At 45.1% G+C, this 16603-nt stretch overlaps 1 protein-coding gene across 1 annotated transcript in view; it reads right to left on the minus strand.

The window, feature by feature from the left end:
• LOC120869430 (trophoblast Kunitz domain protein 1-like) overlaps nt 1-16603 on the minus strand; it is a 124414-nt gene that overhangs the window by 11103 nt on the left and 96708 nt on the right. The gene's annotated exons all lie outside the window — the stretch shown is intronic.

The following is a 16603-nucleotide window of genomic DNA, read 5'->3' on the forward strand; positions in this document are numbered from 1 at the left end:
AACTGAGAACAGTTTCGGGGTGCAAGGTCCTACTTTCATTACTCCTGCTTTGGGAGCATCACCCGAATCCCCAAATCACGGTGAATCTGGGTTTTTCTTTGACAACAAATATGTGGTATTTACCTACAGCAACCAGTTTCCCAAACACCCACTGGGTGTCCAGCAAATCAGTTTACTTCTGATTTGAAATCTGTGGAGTTACTGCAGATTCTGCAGGTTGAGAGCTCAAGACCATCCTCAGTTCAGATGCCAGCCATGAGGTTCAGAGTCACTCATGCTTGTGATCAAATAGGGAAAATCGGGGTATCCATGACCTCACTTTCAAATTCAACAGTGCCATAGAGCTGCCTGCTAAATTTTGGAAAATGGCTTGCTAACTATTCCCAAATTAATATACAAAATATAACTCAGGCAAGTAGAATGGAGGAAATTTATATGGCAAAAAGGGAGGGAGGTGTGCCCAGCCTCTGTGCCCTAGGGAGCAGAGCACATTCATGTCACCTTCTTGTATTCACCAATCCACAAGCCCTCTGAGACCAGTATTTATGTACTTCTTTCCAGGGTTCACTAAACACCCGTATTGGATGGATCATCTGCTGTTGGTGATTGATGTCACTCTCGGTTCCCTCCCCTGTGCTCAGAGGTGCGAGAATGAGAGGTGGTGAAAACTGTAACCTCAAAATGGATATCTGAGGTTTCCTGGAGATCAACTGCATCTTGAGGTTACCTTGAGTCACGTTTTTTTTACTCTGTCTATAAAGTCAGTAAAGTCCAAGAATTTTTAGGAGGCCTGGACCATTAACCAAGAGAAGGATCAAATATGCAACTTTCTATTACTACACTACAATGAGGTTCAGGGACAAGGTAGGGACCAGGAATAGAGAGTCTTAGGAATGGGGTCCCTGATCTGGTAGACTTGGGTGGGATATATGCATATTTAATATAAAATTTTAATATGTATCCTTATGAGAATCATGATGTCAATGGAGATAAAAGTTTGCAAATTCAGACTTCCCTGGTGGTCCAGGAGGTAAAAATTGGTCTGCCAATTCAGGGAACATGAGTTTGATTCCTGGTTTGGGACGATTCCACATGCCTTGGGGCAACTAAGCAGGTGATCTGCAACTACTGAGCCCAGATGCCTAGAGTCCCTGATCTGCAACAAGAGAAGCCACCACGATGAGAAGCCCATACACCACAGTGAGAAAGTAACCCTGTAACTAGAGAATATTCTCTCATAGGGAGGAAGACCAATGCTGCCAAAACCAACCAGACAAACAAATATCCTGGCCAATGTGACAGGAGAAATCCAGAGAGGGTTGGTAGCACCCATCTAACACCTGCCCTCCCCATTCCATGGACTTCCATCATTTCCCCAGAACCTGTAGAGGAGAGGTGAGCCTGGACCTACCTTGGTCCTGGGTATGGTGTTCATACACTGGAGTGCTGTCCACCAGGATAACCAGGAGGAAGAGAAGGGCTGCAGAGAGGCAGAGCTGGCTCATCTTGGTGGCCTTGCAGGAGGGCTCCTGAGGATGCTGGGGATGGACTGAGCTTCTAATATTCTGGCTGAGGGGTGGGATCAGGCAATGAGGAGGGGAGTGGGGAAGGGGAGGAGCTGGGTCAGTCTTGTTTATTGCAAAATCTCCCTCCAAGGCATGCCTCCTGCTCTGTCTGCAGGGGCCAAATGTCCAGTAACAGCAGTTCTCAGATTTGCCTATGCCTATGGTCTCATGTAGACACAAATTGTGATCAGACAGATGCAGTTTTGTCCAATATGATCCCTCAGGGAGCATCTCAGCACCCACAGTAGTGCATGGTACACGATGTATGGTCAGTGGGTAGATGAGAGCAAATCACAAGACATGTGAGTGAAAAGTAGTGTGTTAGCCCAGGTCCTCCTTTTCAGCCTCGTGCAGGTATCACCACATCTGGGCCTCCATGCCCTGACCCCCCCTCACCTACCTCAGATGACAGGTGTGACACAGGTCACCTTCCTACAATCACTGCCCCAGCTTCTCCGCTGGATGGACATTTGCCCTTCACCAGGCATTGGTCCGGGCAGGAACTTAGCTGGAGAAGGTGATTTCGCTCTGGCGTATAAGCCTGTTTATGCATTGAAAAAGCAATAGGGGGAGAGGGCAGAGGGGAACCGGTGAGCTGAACACGTCTCCACAGCATAACCAATAGCTGGCCCTCACGTAGTTTCACCAACAGGAGAGCTGCCTGCCTAAGTGGACTTCAGGGGACCTTGGGTGATCACCTGGGATCTCTTCCTTACTCCTGCTCTCTCCCTCAGTGGTTTTGGGGTCACATAACCTCAGCGTGGGGGCCACCTCTGCATTTTCCTAACTTTGTTCCTGAGGATTTAAATCTCCTAGAATCCCGTGTCTTCAGGTATCACGTGAGATCCGCGCTGCCCACATCATGCGGTTGCTGTGAAATCAATGGATGTAACAGGCATATATTCCTTCTCCTTGAGAAGTCAATGTCCTTCGCAGTGTTATTAATAACAGTAATGAGTAATTACTCTGGGTAAAACTTAAATTCTTGATTGTGGCATGCAGGTGGCTCAGAGGTTAAAGCGTCTGCCTGCGCCTGCCCGCAATGCGGGAGACCTGAGTTCGATTCCTGGGTCGGGAAGATCCCCTGGAGAAGGAAATGGCAACCCACTCCAGTATTCTTGCCTGGAAAATCCCATGGACAGAGGAGCCGGTGGGCTGCCGTCCACGGGGTCACAAAGAGTCGGACACGACTGAGCGACTTCACTTCACTTATGGCAACCCACTCCAGTATTCTTGCCTGGAGGATCCCAGGGACTGGGGAGCCTAGTGGGCTGCTGTCTATGGGGTCGCACAGAGTCGGACACGACTGAAGCGACTTAGCAGCATCCTAAGCACCTGACGAATATAACTCATCTAATCTTCAAAAATCTTTAAAGGGGAAAAACTGTTAAAATGTCCTCATGTTACCTAAGAAGTACCTGAGATAACAAGAAATAAAGTAATTTCCTTAGCTTATAACTTGTAGAGACAGTCAAAGATCTGACTTTAAGAGTCTATGCACAAGCACTCTGCTGCATTGCAAGCTGTAAATTACTGTGCACATGTGAGGAGTGTTGTTGTCGATTAGTTGCTCAGTCATGTCCAACTCTCTGAGACCCCACGGACTGCAGCCCATCCTCTACCCCTCTACTGTGCTGCCTCCTGTCTTAGCCCAGGCCCTGATAGCACCACTGTGGGTCAAGATAGTCCTCCCCCATCTTGACATTGTTATTCTTTGCTAATACAAAGGACTCGAAGATCCCAGACTTGGTCTTATAAATGTATCTGGTTATTTTAGCCTTGCAGGGATCTGTGTATGGAGATTGCAGGCAGAAGTCAGGCCACAGGGTTGTAAAGATGGGAGGATCTTGGTCAAATAGAGGATGGTAATCACTGTTTGATCTACCAGGTGAACAACTGAAACCACCAGTTTCTTTGCAGTAGAGATGGTAGGGGTGCAGGGGGGTGAATGTGAAAAGGCCCTTTGATATCCTTCTGTCCAGGGCATTATTAGCAATGTTGTTAGGCATCACAGAGACAAGATAATGCTGCAAATAATTACATATTGTTGCTGAATATCTATAGGTTAATTGGCGTAATGCCGCTGACTAGCTCCAAAAGAACAAAAATAGAGGATGCTTATTAGGAATATTCTCCACATGTTGGTAATGATTAGAGCTGGACAATGGTCTGTGGGTTTATAATACTATTTTCTGGATGTGTATGATAGAAACTTTTCACAGATACAAAATAAACTGTGGAGTTGGATAACCAACAAGACCTATTGTATAGCACATGTAAAGCCTCTCAGTGTTGTGTGGCATGTTGGATGGGAGGAGAGTTTAGGGGAGAATGAATACATGTATATGTATGGCTGCGTCCCTTTGCTGACCACCTGAAACTATCACAATATTGTTAATTGACTATACTCCAGTACAAAATAAAGAGTTAATAGAAAAAGTGGGAAGGCATTATGCTGTACTAGAGAAATGCATGGAAGAAGAGCCACCATTGTGTTCACTTTGGTTACATCGTGGGCACTGGAATAATGGTATATTGAGGCAATATTGACACGTGACGTATATAAGAAATTTCCTGCTCTCCCTGCACTTGCCTCTGCAGGGCAGAAGCTCACTTGCCACTCAGTGTTCTGATGAATTTCATAACAGAAATGATCATGATTTGATAGATAAGCTTTTTTAGAGGGGTGAAGAAATGTAGGTATACAAGTCTTTTGGAGTAAAACATTCTGGTGGAAAATGGACACCATGGACCACAAATGTGCAAACTTTTTGTACTCATGACTGGTGATCCTTTCAAAAAATTCATGCAACTGGGTCCCCATGTTCAGGTGAGGAAACTGCAGATGACTTGCCCCAGGACAAAAAGCATTTGAGTGTTAGGATCAGGATAAGTCACAACCCGTTTAATCAATACCTTATTCTGCCAATTATTCTGACAATGCAGAGAATAGGGAAGGGGTTCTGAGTGCTCTGCCCCACATAATATAATCGCAGAGCCTGACCCTCATAGTAGACACAAATGGTAGAGAAGAGTCAGTTTGAGATTTGTCCCTGATTCCAAACATGCAGGGTCTCCACTAACAGTACCCAGTTCTCTCAAAACCACTGGGCATCTAGGAGTCAATTCACTTCTGACACTAAATCCACAGAGGTGACCCAGATCTCACAAGGGAGGGCTTGGTCTCTGAGGACTGTCATACTTTCAAGTGTTGATAACAAATCCTGCTGTCACTTACATGAGTGATCAACTGGCTATAAATTCAGAGGTTCCATGACCCATCTGCCATATTTAATTATTTATTAGAAACCCTCACAGAACTCAGAAAAGCCCTTTACCTACTGCCCCGAGTTATTATAAAGCATAAAACTCAGGGAAAGCCAAATGGAGGAGAAGTGTAGGATAAATAGAGAGTTGGAGATGCTGAGCCTCTAGGCCCTCTTAGGGTTCTCCCTGCTCTCAGTCTCTTGATGGGATCACTTCCTCTGACGCTCTCTGAACCAAATGTTGATGTGTGTTAATTGAGGGTTGGAAGTAAGAAAGTTGATTGAATCTTAGGCCACTGGTGATTAAACTCAGTATCAGTCCCCTCTCCTGTTCCCAGAGGGGATAGGGGTTAATAGTTTAAACCCTCTAATTACCTGATAGTGTGTTCCGGAGTCCAGTCCCATCCAGACTCTATCTCAGGTCCCATCCTTCACTCATCTCATTATTTTGAATATACAGAAAATTCCAAATGTTTCAGGGGTCCTGGGGCATGAAGAGAGACAGGGATCAAATTTGCAACTTGTTATGACACTGCCGGAGAAGGCAACGGCAATCCACTCCAGTGTTCTTGCCTGGAGAACCCCAGGGATGATGGAGCCTGGTGGGCTGCCATCTATGGGGTCGCACAGAGTCGGACACGACTGAAGCGACTCAGCAGCAGCAGCAACATGACGCTACGGTAGGTACAAGGCAGTGACCAGGACTAGGATCTCGGTTATGAGGTCCCTGATCTGATAGAGTCAAGTAGGATTTTGTTGTTGTTGTTGTTATTTTTTACACTAAATACATAATTATACCTTTTGAAACCAAGAAATGGTCCTGCATTAGTGAAGTGAAGTAGCTCAGTCGTGTCCGACTCTTAGCGACCCCATGGACTGCAGCCTACCAGGCTCCTCCGTCCATGGGATTCTCCAGGCAAGAGTAGAGTGAGTTGCCATTGCCTTCTCCTGCATTAAAAATGCCTAATTTACCAGAAGAAATCCAGGGAGGCTTTGCTGCAGCCACTTGTAACCCCCTACTCTCTCCCCTCAATCCTGGTCTCGCCACCTGTGCTTTTGGGGTCAGAGGACCTCAGTTTGTGTCCCAGTTCTGCCTTTTCCTAACTGTGTGATATGTGGCCTGAAATTTCCCTTGTTTTCATTTGTTATGTGAGATCATGCTGCTAACATCGTGGGACTGTTTTGAAAGCAGTGTCTATGGCACCCATAGACATATATTCTTTTCCCAGCAAAGCCAAAGTCCTTTGAAATAATAATAATAATGGGTAATTATGATAGTTAACACTAACTCTTTTGACCAGAGAGTAAAATAATGGCAAGGTGGGGTGGAAAAGGGGCTGGACCTGGGTAAGTTCACTCACTGAAGCAAGAAGGCTTTCAGTTACCTCTAAGAAAGGAGACCTGTTTGGAAGCGAGACCATGACTCCACTATGACACTCAGGAAACTTCCTGATGGTCAACTTCAATTCTATTTGTTCCTTTATTTACTATAGTTGACAGCACATTTAAGGAGCAGCACGAGCCGAGGAGACTAAAACTCTATTTGGTTCTAGACAATTTGCCTTGTTCTGTGGTGTTCAAAGCACATTAGTGAGTAATCAACATGATTTTCAAAGGTAACCAAGTCTGGCAATTTCTTAATGTAGACACCATCATTCTCTTTTACAAAAAAAGAATCTGTGTTTACAGGAGATGAAATGACTTGCCCAAGACCACACAGCAGCATAGTGAGTTACTTAAGCAAATCTCTTTTCATTAATACCAAGCCATTATCCCACTGTTGTTGTTGTTTAGTCCCTAAGTCCTGTCTGACTCTTGTGGCCCCATGGACTGTAGCCCTCCAGGCTCCTCTGTCTATGGGATTTCCCAGGCAAGAATACTGGAGTGGGTTGCCATTGCCTTCTCCAGGGGAATCTCCCCAATCCAGGGGTCTAACCTGCTCTCCTGCATTGGCAGGCAGGCCCTTATCCCTGCCTGGAATAAAGGCCGTTACCTCCTGAGGGATGCCCTCAGGAGAAGTTTGTGTTGTTCAGTTGCTAAGTCATGTTCCACTCTTTGGGACCCTATGGACTGCAGCATTCCAGGCTTCCCTGTCCTTCACTGTCTCCAGGAATTTGCTCAAATTCCGGTTCATTGAAACAATGATGCCATCCAACTATCTCATCCTCTGTTGTCCCCTTCTCCTCTTGCTTTCCATCTTTCGCAGCATCAGGGTCTTTTCCAGTGAGTCAGCTCTTCAAACCAGGTGGCCAAAGTATTGAAACTTCAGCTTCAGCATCAGTCCTTCCAATGTGTATTCAGGGTTGATTTCCTTTATCATTGACTGGTTTGATCTCCTTGCTGTTCAAGGGACTCTGAAGAGTCTTTTCCAGCACTGCAATTTTAAAGCATCAATTCTTTTGGCACTCTGCCTTCTTTAGGGTTCAACTCTCACATCCATACATGACTACTGGAAAAATAGTCATAGCTTTGACTATATGACCTTTGTTGGCAAAGTGATGCCTCTGGTTTTTAATATGCTGTCTAGGTTTGCCATAGCTTTTCTTCCAAGGAGCAAGCATCTTTTAATTCCATGGCTCCAGTCTCTGCATTGATTTTGGAGCTCAAGAGAATAAAGTCTGTTACTGTTTCCATTTTTTCCTCATTTATTTGCCATGAAGTGATGGGACCAGGTGACATTGTCTTAGTTCTCTGAATGTTGAGTTTTAAGTCAGATTTTTCACTTTCCTCTTTCACCCTCATCAAGAGGCTCATTGTTTCCTCTTCATTTTCTGCCTTAGAGTGGTATCATCTGCATATCTGAGGTTGTTGATATTTCTCTGGGGAATCTTAATTTCAGCTTGTGATTCATCCAGCCCAGCATTTCGCATGATGTACTCTGCATATAAGTTAAATAAGGAGAGTGACAATATACAGCCTTGACACACTCCTTTCCCAATTTTGCACCAGTCTGTTAGTCAATGCCTGGTTCTTACTGTAGCTTCTTGCATACAGGTGTCTCAAGAGATATGTGAAGTGTTTTCCACAGTTTCCTGTGATCCATACAGTTGAAGATTTTTGCATTATCAATGAAATGGAAGTAGATAGATGTTTTTCTGGAAATCTCTTGCTTTTTATATGATCCAAAGGATGTTTGCAGTTTGATCTCTGGTTCCTCTTCCTTTTCTAAATCCAGCTTGTACATCAGGAAGTTCTCAGTTCACATATTGCTAAAGCCAAGCTTGAAGGATTTTGAGCATTACCTTGCTGGCATGTGAAATGAGCACAATGTATGGTCATTTGAACATTCTTTGGCATTACCCTTCTTTCTGGTTGAGATGCAAATTGACTTTTTCCAGTTCTGTGGCCACTGTAGAGTTTTCCAAATTTGCTGACATATTGAGTGTAGCACTTTAACAGCATCATCTTTTAGGATTTTAAATAGCTTAGCTGGAATTCCATCACCTCCACTAGCTTAGTTCATAGTAATACTTCTTATGACCCACTTGAATTCACACTCCAAGAAAAGGTAGCTTATTTATCAATCTTATGAGTGAAGTATCATTATTCCTATTCTGGGGCTTCCCAAGTGGCTCAGTGGTAAAGAATCCACCAGCCAACGCAGGAGACACAGAAGACTCTGGTTTGATCCATGTGTCCAAAAGATCCCCTGGAGGAGGAAATGGCAACCCACACCAGTATTCTTGCCTGGAAAATCCCATGAACAGAGGAACCTGGCTGGTTACAGTCCATGGAATGGCAAAGAGTCAGACATCTCCCAGCAACTGAGCACACACACACATTCCCATTTTAGAGACGAAGAAATAAATTCACCTAAGGAAAAGTTTTTTGTTGGAAACAAAACTGCTGAAAATCAGAAGGAAGACACTTACATAATGTGTTAGTCACAGGTCACAGTTTTTTCAGTATTACTAACACAAAAACAACACTCAAGCAAAGCAACCCAGTGCTAACATAGATGATGAATTGAATGCTGGACATGACTTCATGTGTGATAAATCATATTGATCAAGAAAAGAAGGAAGATTCCAGCAGTTTTGGCTACAGGAGTGACAACAGTCAGGGACCCAGGTTCCAGAAGGTACTGTGGCAACCACAGAGCTGCAGGGATGGGAGGATCTCAGTCAAATGAGGAGGATGGTCATCACAGTTCAGTCTACGAGGTGCACAGCTGGGACACCAGTTTGTTTCCAGTAAAGATGGTAGGGGTGCATGGGTGTGAATGTGAAAAGGCCATTTGATATTCTCTGTCCGGGCATTATTATTAAGTGTTGTTAGGTGTCACACTGACAGGGTAGTACTGTAGGTAATTACATACTGTTACTGAACATCTATAGATTAATTGGCAAAAAATGCCACTGAGTGGCTCCAAAATAACAAACATGGAGGATATGCATCAAGAATATTCTCCACATGTTGATGATGATTAGAGCTGGACAATGGTCTGTGGGTTTGCAAAACTATTTTCCGGACATGTGTGTGGTTCAAATTTTTCACCATTAGAAAAGAAAGTGTGAAGGTGAATAACCAACAAGGATCTACTGTATAGAAGGTCCTTGTTGGTTATTCATAGAACTCTGCACAGTGCTATGTGGCAGTCTGGGTGGGAGAGGAGTTTTGGGAAAAATGGATACATGTACTTATGGCTGAGTCTCTTTGCTGTCCACCTGAAACTATCACAATATTGTTAATCAACTATACTCCAATACAAAATAAGGAGTTTTTTGGTTTTTTGTTTTAAGTCTGAAGGCATCATGCTGTACTGGAAAAATGTGTGGAAGAAAAGCCACCAGAGGATTCATTTTGATTACATCATGGGCACTGGAATAATGGAATATTGAAAGAATATTGATACTATGACTATATAAGAAATACTAATTTGTTTTTTTTCCCCCCATTCATGGCACAGAGCTCCTAAAACCATTGCAATTTCCTGAGAGATGACAGCAACAGGGAGTCTCTTATCATGTGAGGGAGGTGACTAGGAAACCCTACACCTAATCCCAAAATGGGATTGGTTGCCTGGGTAACCAACACTTGATTAAGGAGTGGGAATTTTCATTTCCACCTTTCCCCTTCCCTGCCCCCACAACTCAGAGAGGGAAGAGGGGTGGGGGGTGAGTCCAACACAAACGCCTAAAGATTTAATGATTCATGATTTTTGATGAAGACTCCACAGAAACCTTCACAGGGCAAGTCATTCATGTTCTTCTAAAGAACTGCGATCTACCCAAGGAACAACACAGGTACACACGCCACCAGGGCTCACGGGACCACTGCAGCAGCCTGCCCAGGGGCCTGGGTCTCTGCTCTTATTCCCGAGGAGCCACCCTCCACTCTGCAGCCTCAGGGATCCTCTTCAAACTTGAGTCCTATCACATGGCTCCCATGACCAATCCCTCAGTGATTCTCCAGCTCTCCCAGAGTCAAATTCAGATTTTTATAAAGTCCTACAAGGCTCCTCATGACCTGCCCCCATGGCCTCTCTGCCTCATCCCCTTCCACTCCCCTCCCCTCACCCCCTCAGCTCCAGCCACCCTGGTTCTGGTTGCTGCTCAAACACACCAGGCTCATTTTTGGCAGCCTCCGCTCAAGGCCTTCTCATTACAGAGTGTTTCCCTGACCCTCTAAGCCTCCTGAAGTCCCATCACTCTCTTCCTTCATTCCTCACCATCTGCCGTGGGATTTCCCCGTCTTCACTGTCTGTCAGCCGCTTAGAAGGCATATCATTTTACTTTATTTTGTTTACAGCTGGTTCCCTACACCAGGAAATATTCCTTCTACGGCAAAAAGCACAAATATTTGATGAATATTTTTCAAGTAAATGAATCTTCCATTTCATACTCATGCCAAGCGCATAGTCATTAAAGAGACTCGATATAATAAAATTTCTGTTAGTCTATTTGATGGTGATGCTTGTCTATATAATTTTGAGTCTTCTCTAACAGCCTATGTCCTGATAGGATAATGAAATAGTAGTCTGACAGGATAGCAGGGTGAAGCACCTTGCGTTGATTAATACTGTACCAACCTGGAAAGAACAGTCTTTGCACCTTGAGAAAACTCTAGGAAGTACTGCATTTCTTGATCTTACTGCAGTTGCTGCTGGAGGGATGAAGTTTAGCTGTATCTCAAAGTTTTGATTAATTTATTAACAGAGAAATGATAATTTGACACATAAATTTCTTTTGAATGCGTGGTAAGGAAATGTAGATAGACGAGTGTTTCAGACTAAAACATTTTGGTTGAAAACGGACATCATTGTCCATAAATTTGCAAACTTTTATACTCATGACTGGTAATCCTTTCAAAAAACTCTCATAACCTGGTCTCCCTGTTCAGATGAGGTAATGATAGATGACTTGCCCCACAACACATAGCATGTGAGTGGCAGGATCAGGATAAGACACTATTCTGTCACAATTCACTTAATCAAGTACCTGATTCTGCCAGAAATTCTGATAATTCAGAGAAAGGGGTTCTGAGTGCTCTGCCCCACATAATATAGTCCCAAAGCCCCTGACCCTCACACCAGGCACAAATAGGAGAGAAGAGTGAGTCTGGGTTTTTTCCCAGACTTGAAATATGCAGGGTTTCTGCCAACAGCAACCAGTTCCATAATACCCACTGAAATTCCAGAAGTCAAGTCACTTCTGACACTAAATCCCTAGAGGTGACCCAGACCCCACAGGGTGAGGGCTCCGTTTCTGAGGATGGCTACCTTTCAAGTGTTGATCACAAGTCTTGTGGTCATTTATACAATGACCAGTGAACTATAAACTTCCCATATTCAAGGATGTGCTAGAATCACTCACAGAACTCAGGAAAGCCCTTTACTTACTGTCCTCAGTTATTATGAAGCATAAAGAAATGTAGATGTGTAGGGCAAATGGGGACTGGAGGGTGCTGAACCTCCAAGCCCTCTCAGAACTTTTCCCTCTCACAAATGTTCACTTCCCCTGAGGCTCTCTGAACCCAGTATTCAGGATTTTAATTGAGGGTTGGAGGTAGGCAAGTTGACAGAATCATTGGCCACTCGTGACTGCACTCAGTATCAGTGGCCTCTCCCCTCCCCAGAGGGACTGGGAGTTGGTAGTTCTAACCCTCTAAGCACCCGATGGCATATTCTGGAGTCCAGTCCCATCCAGACGCTATCTAGGTCTCCATCCTAGACTTATCTCATGACTTACAGATAGACAGTAATTTCCAAGAGTCTCAGGAAGCCTGGGCATGAATGAGGTCAGAAAATAAAAGTGGATCTTGTGATTATACTACACTGAGGAAGGGAAGTTATGACCAGCCTAGACAGCATATTCAAAAGCAGAGACACTACTTTGCCGACTAAGGTCCTTCTAGTCAAGGCTATGGTTTTTCCAGCGGTCATATATGGATGTGAGAGTTGGACTGTGAAGAAAGCTTAGCGCTGAAGAACTGATGCTTTTGAACTGTGGTGTTGGAGAAGACTCTTGAGAGTCCCTTGGACTGCAAGGAGATCCAACCAGTCCATCCTAAAGGAGATCAGTCCTGGGTGTTCATTGGAAGGACTGATGCTAAAGCTGAAACTCCAGTACTTTGGCCACCTCATGTGAAGAGTTGACTCATTGGAAAAGATTCTGATGCTGGGAGGGGTTGGGGGCGGGAGGAGAAGGGGACGACAGGGGATGAGATGGCTGGATGGCATCACCGACTCAATGGATGTGAGTTTGAGTGAACTCCAGGAGTTGGTGATGGAGAGGGAGGCCTAGCATGCTGCGATTCATGGGGTCGCAAAGAGTTGGACATGACTGAGCGACTGAACTGAACTGAACTGAACTGAGGTGTACACAGAAGGTTGTGTCCAGGAAGGAAGAGTTTCAGTGATGCGGTCCCTCATCTGCTAGAGTTAGTTGGGAGACTTTTGTTCAATGTATGGCAAAACCAATACAGAATTGTAAAGTAAAATAAAAAATAAATAAATAAGAAAAAAACTGAGCACATAGTAATACCCTTTAAAGAGTCAAAAATTGTTCATGGTGTTAAACTGCCCACTTCCAAGAAGATATCCAGAGATGGCTGGCAGCACTCACCCAACCCATGCAACCCAACCCCTTCCATGGACTCTGTCATCCCCCACCTCCAGAGAGGAGAGATGAGCCCAGACTTGCCCTGGGCCTGGTTGCTGTTTTCACACCCTGGTATACTGGCTATGAGGGTGCCCAGGAGGGCGAGATGGGTTGCCAAAAAGCAGAGCTGGCTTATCTTCATGGCTGGTAGATGGGCTTCTGAGGAAAGATGGCAGCTGACTGAGCTTCTGACACCCAAGCTCAGTGACTGGAAGAGAGACAAGGAGGGGAGTGAGGAAGAGAAGGGCCCGGGGTCAATATTGTACAGTGTGTACTCCCCTGCTATCCATTGTCCTGTTTCAGCCTGCTGGGGAAAATTGTCCAGCATCTGTGCTGCTTAAGCTGGACTTTGCTTGTGGGTCTCATGGAAACATGTTTTGTAGTTGTGCAGGTGGAACTTTGTCCAATATGGTCACTCAGGGAGGATCCTAGCACCTAAAGCAGTGCCTGGCATGAATGGACAATCAGTGAGTGGATGAGAACAAATCACAGGATGAGTAAGTGAGCAGCAGTGTATGAGCTCAGGCCCTCCTTTTCAGCCTCCTGTAGGGGTCATCACATCTGGATATCAGTTACTTCCCCCACACACACCCTCCCCTAGCTCAAAAGACCAGTGTGAAACAGACACTTTCCTGCATCCATTGCTACAGCTTCTCTACTGGATGGAGACCTGCTCTTTATCTGGCCGTTCCCTGTAGGAACTTAGCTGTGAAGGTGATGTCCTGCTGGGGCAACAACCTTGTTTTCTGTTTCAAACAAGGAGTAAGGGAAGGGGGCAGAGGGTTAAGGAGGGAGCTGAACATGTCTCCACAGCCTGACCACCTGCTCTCCTTCACCTGGCTTCACAAACAGGAGAGATGCCTGCTTGAGTGGACTTCAGGGGACCTTAGAAGATTTCCCGCAACCACCCACTTCCTCCTCCTCTCTCCCCCAGTGGTTTTTGGGGGTCACATGATCTCATTTTTATGGCCAGCTCTGCCTTTTGCCATCTTCATGTCTGCAGATGGAAATCTCCCAGAGTCCTTCTGTCTTCAGATGTCAGGTGAGGTCAGCACTGCCCACATCACGGGGTTGGTATGGAAGCAAAGGACACAGCAGACATATGTTCCTTCCCTCTGAGAAGTCAGAGTCCTTTGTAGTATTAATAATAAAAGTATGAGTAATCACAACAGATAAAATGTAAATCCGTTTATATGTCAGTCATTATCCAAGCCCCTGACACATATTTACAGATTTAATTCTCAGAATCTCTGAATTAGGGGATGAGGAAGTATTGACAGTTCCTCATGTTACAGAGGAGGAACCTGAGCTACACAAATAAAGTAAGTCGGTTACAGTCATCGAGTGGAGAGAGAGGTTTTGAACCCAGGGATCTGGCTGCAGAGTTTGTGCACATGCACTCTGCTGCATTGATAGCTGTTATCTACAGGGGAGATGTGAGGCGTGACACACCCACGGTCCCTTCACTCACTCCTGTATATTCACTCCCAGTTACAATCACGTAGCACTAGCCTCCCTCTGCACTCAGACAAGCATTTTCCGCTCACGTGCACACATGCACACACACACACACACACACACACACACACACACACCCTGTGCTCCACTCCAGGCTCAAGGAGGAGGGAGCTGGACTCAGTAGCCAGAAGCCCCAGGAGCAAGTCCAGCCAAATGTCAAGCAGGCACAGAGCTGGGTGACGAGCTGCAAAGGACTCAGGGGGCTGCCTTCTTGCACAGACACCTTTTCCCTGGAGAAGGGCTGCTGCTGCTGCTAAGTTGCTTCAGTCGTGTCCAACTCTGTGCGACCCCATAGACGGCAGCCCACCAGGTTCCACTGTCCCTGGGATTCTCAAGGCAAGAACACTGGAGTGGGTTGCCATTTCCTTCTCCAGTGCATGAAAGTGAAAAGTGAAAATGAAGTCACTTAGTCATGTCCAACTCTTGGCGACCCCATGGACTGCAGCCTCCCAGGCTCCTCTGCCCATGAGATTTTCCAGGCAAGAGTACTGGAGTGGGCTGCCATTGAGAAGGGCAGGAGCTCTCAATACCGAGCTGCCCCAGGACAGAAGGGCATCAGTAGCCAGTAATTCACCAAACAAGCCACTGTGAGTGGAGGGTCTACTCTCTCCTGAGACATGTCACATGGATGATTTCGTTTAGTGTCATGTCCATCCTACAATATCTAGGATTCTCATCCCTTGTGTCAAGGAGAAATCAGAGGCTCAGAGGTGAAGCCACTTGCCCAGGACACAAACCTGCAGACGGTACAACGAGGATTCTAGTTCGGGAGGCCCTCTGGTTCTTCTCCTTTTCCTGCCTCAGTCTCTGCATCTGAGACCAAGGAGTAGAAGAGACTCCCCTTAATATCAAAAACTCCTCTTTTCTGCCCCCCATCTGTCTGCGTTTTTCTCCCAATGTCCCCCGCTCATGTTCCCCCTCACTCTGGTCCAAGTTAGAGACCTCAAGATCCACGAGCCCCCTGATGGGCTAGTTCTCCTTCCCCCTCCCTGCTCCCTGCTCACAGAAGTGTGGTCTCTAGTTAGAAACAGTCCTGGCCCCTGCAGGCCTCTTTACAGAAATTACAGGACAGGAAGAAAGCTATAGCTGACTTCTGGATGAAGACAAGTGATCTAACCCTCTGGGACCCCATATCATATCTCTGTTTCTTTTTTTCTCAGTATCTCCTTCTGAAAAATGACAATCTAGGATTCCATGCTATCTAAGGCTGCATCTCCAAATGGATGGAATGATCTTGGGGCAGACAGAAGATATTTAGATATTTGAGATTCTGTGCCCTCTGAGAGGTACATTCATATTCAAGCAATAGGTGACCATTTTCTCACTACATGATGAAACAGCACCTCAGTTTTTGGACCACATAGTATGTTTCTTAAAGATTATTATCAGGATTAAAAAGAAGAGCATAAACCAGAGGTTTCAAAACTGGCTAGAATATATGTGTGATGAGCCCACAGAGTATATTTTACCATTTTAAACATTTATACAATTTCACAATGGAAATTTTCATATTAAAAAATTATGTGAATGCTGGAAAAAGTTAACAAACTGGCATCACAGTCCTGTAATTTAACAAGGGTCAAGGGTCTAAAACTTGCATAAGCATCAGAATCCCTTAGCCATTTAGTCAAACACAGATTTGAGATCTTCATCCCCAGAGTTTTGATTCAGAAGCACAGGTTGGGACCTGAGTAGCTACATCAACAAGGTTCCCCAGGTGCTGAGGGTGCTGCTCAAAGGACCACACTCTGAAACCCATATAGTAAACTAAAGAGAGTGGTTCTACTCTCAGGAGGGGAGCATTCCCTCCAGTTTCCATAATCACCACCATTCTTTATGGTCCCCATGCTTCCATTTATATTACTCCCATGTCCTGGAGGGCATTTAAACTTGTGGCCTGTCATGTGGGCTCACAGTAAGTATTGAAAAAGAGATAGCTTATTCTTCTTTAACAGTCTTATCACCTAAGTATTATTATTCTTTTTTTAGAGATGGAGATACCGAACTACAGATGGAGATACTGAACTACAGAAAAGTGACTTGCTGGAAAGACAAACTGCTGAAAATCAGGAGGAAGACACTTGCCTGTTAGTCAAGTGTCTCCTATTAGTCAACGTCACTAATACACAAGCATACAAACACCACCCAGGCA

This window comes from Oryx dammah, unplaced genomic scaffold (assembly GCF_014754425.2).
Source record: "Oryx dammah isolate SB20612 unplaced genomic scaffold, SCBI_Odam_1.1 HiC_scaffold_10, whole genome shotgun sequence".
Classification (NCBI taxonomy): Eukaryota; Metazoa; Chordata; class Mammalia; order Artiodactyla; family Bovidae; genus Oryx; species Oryx dammah.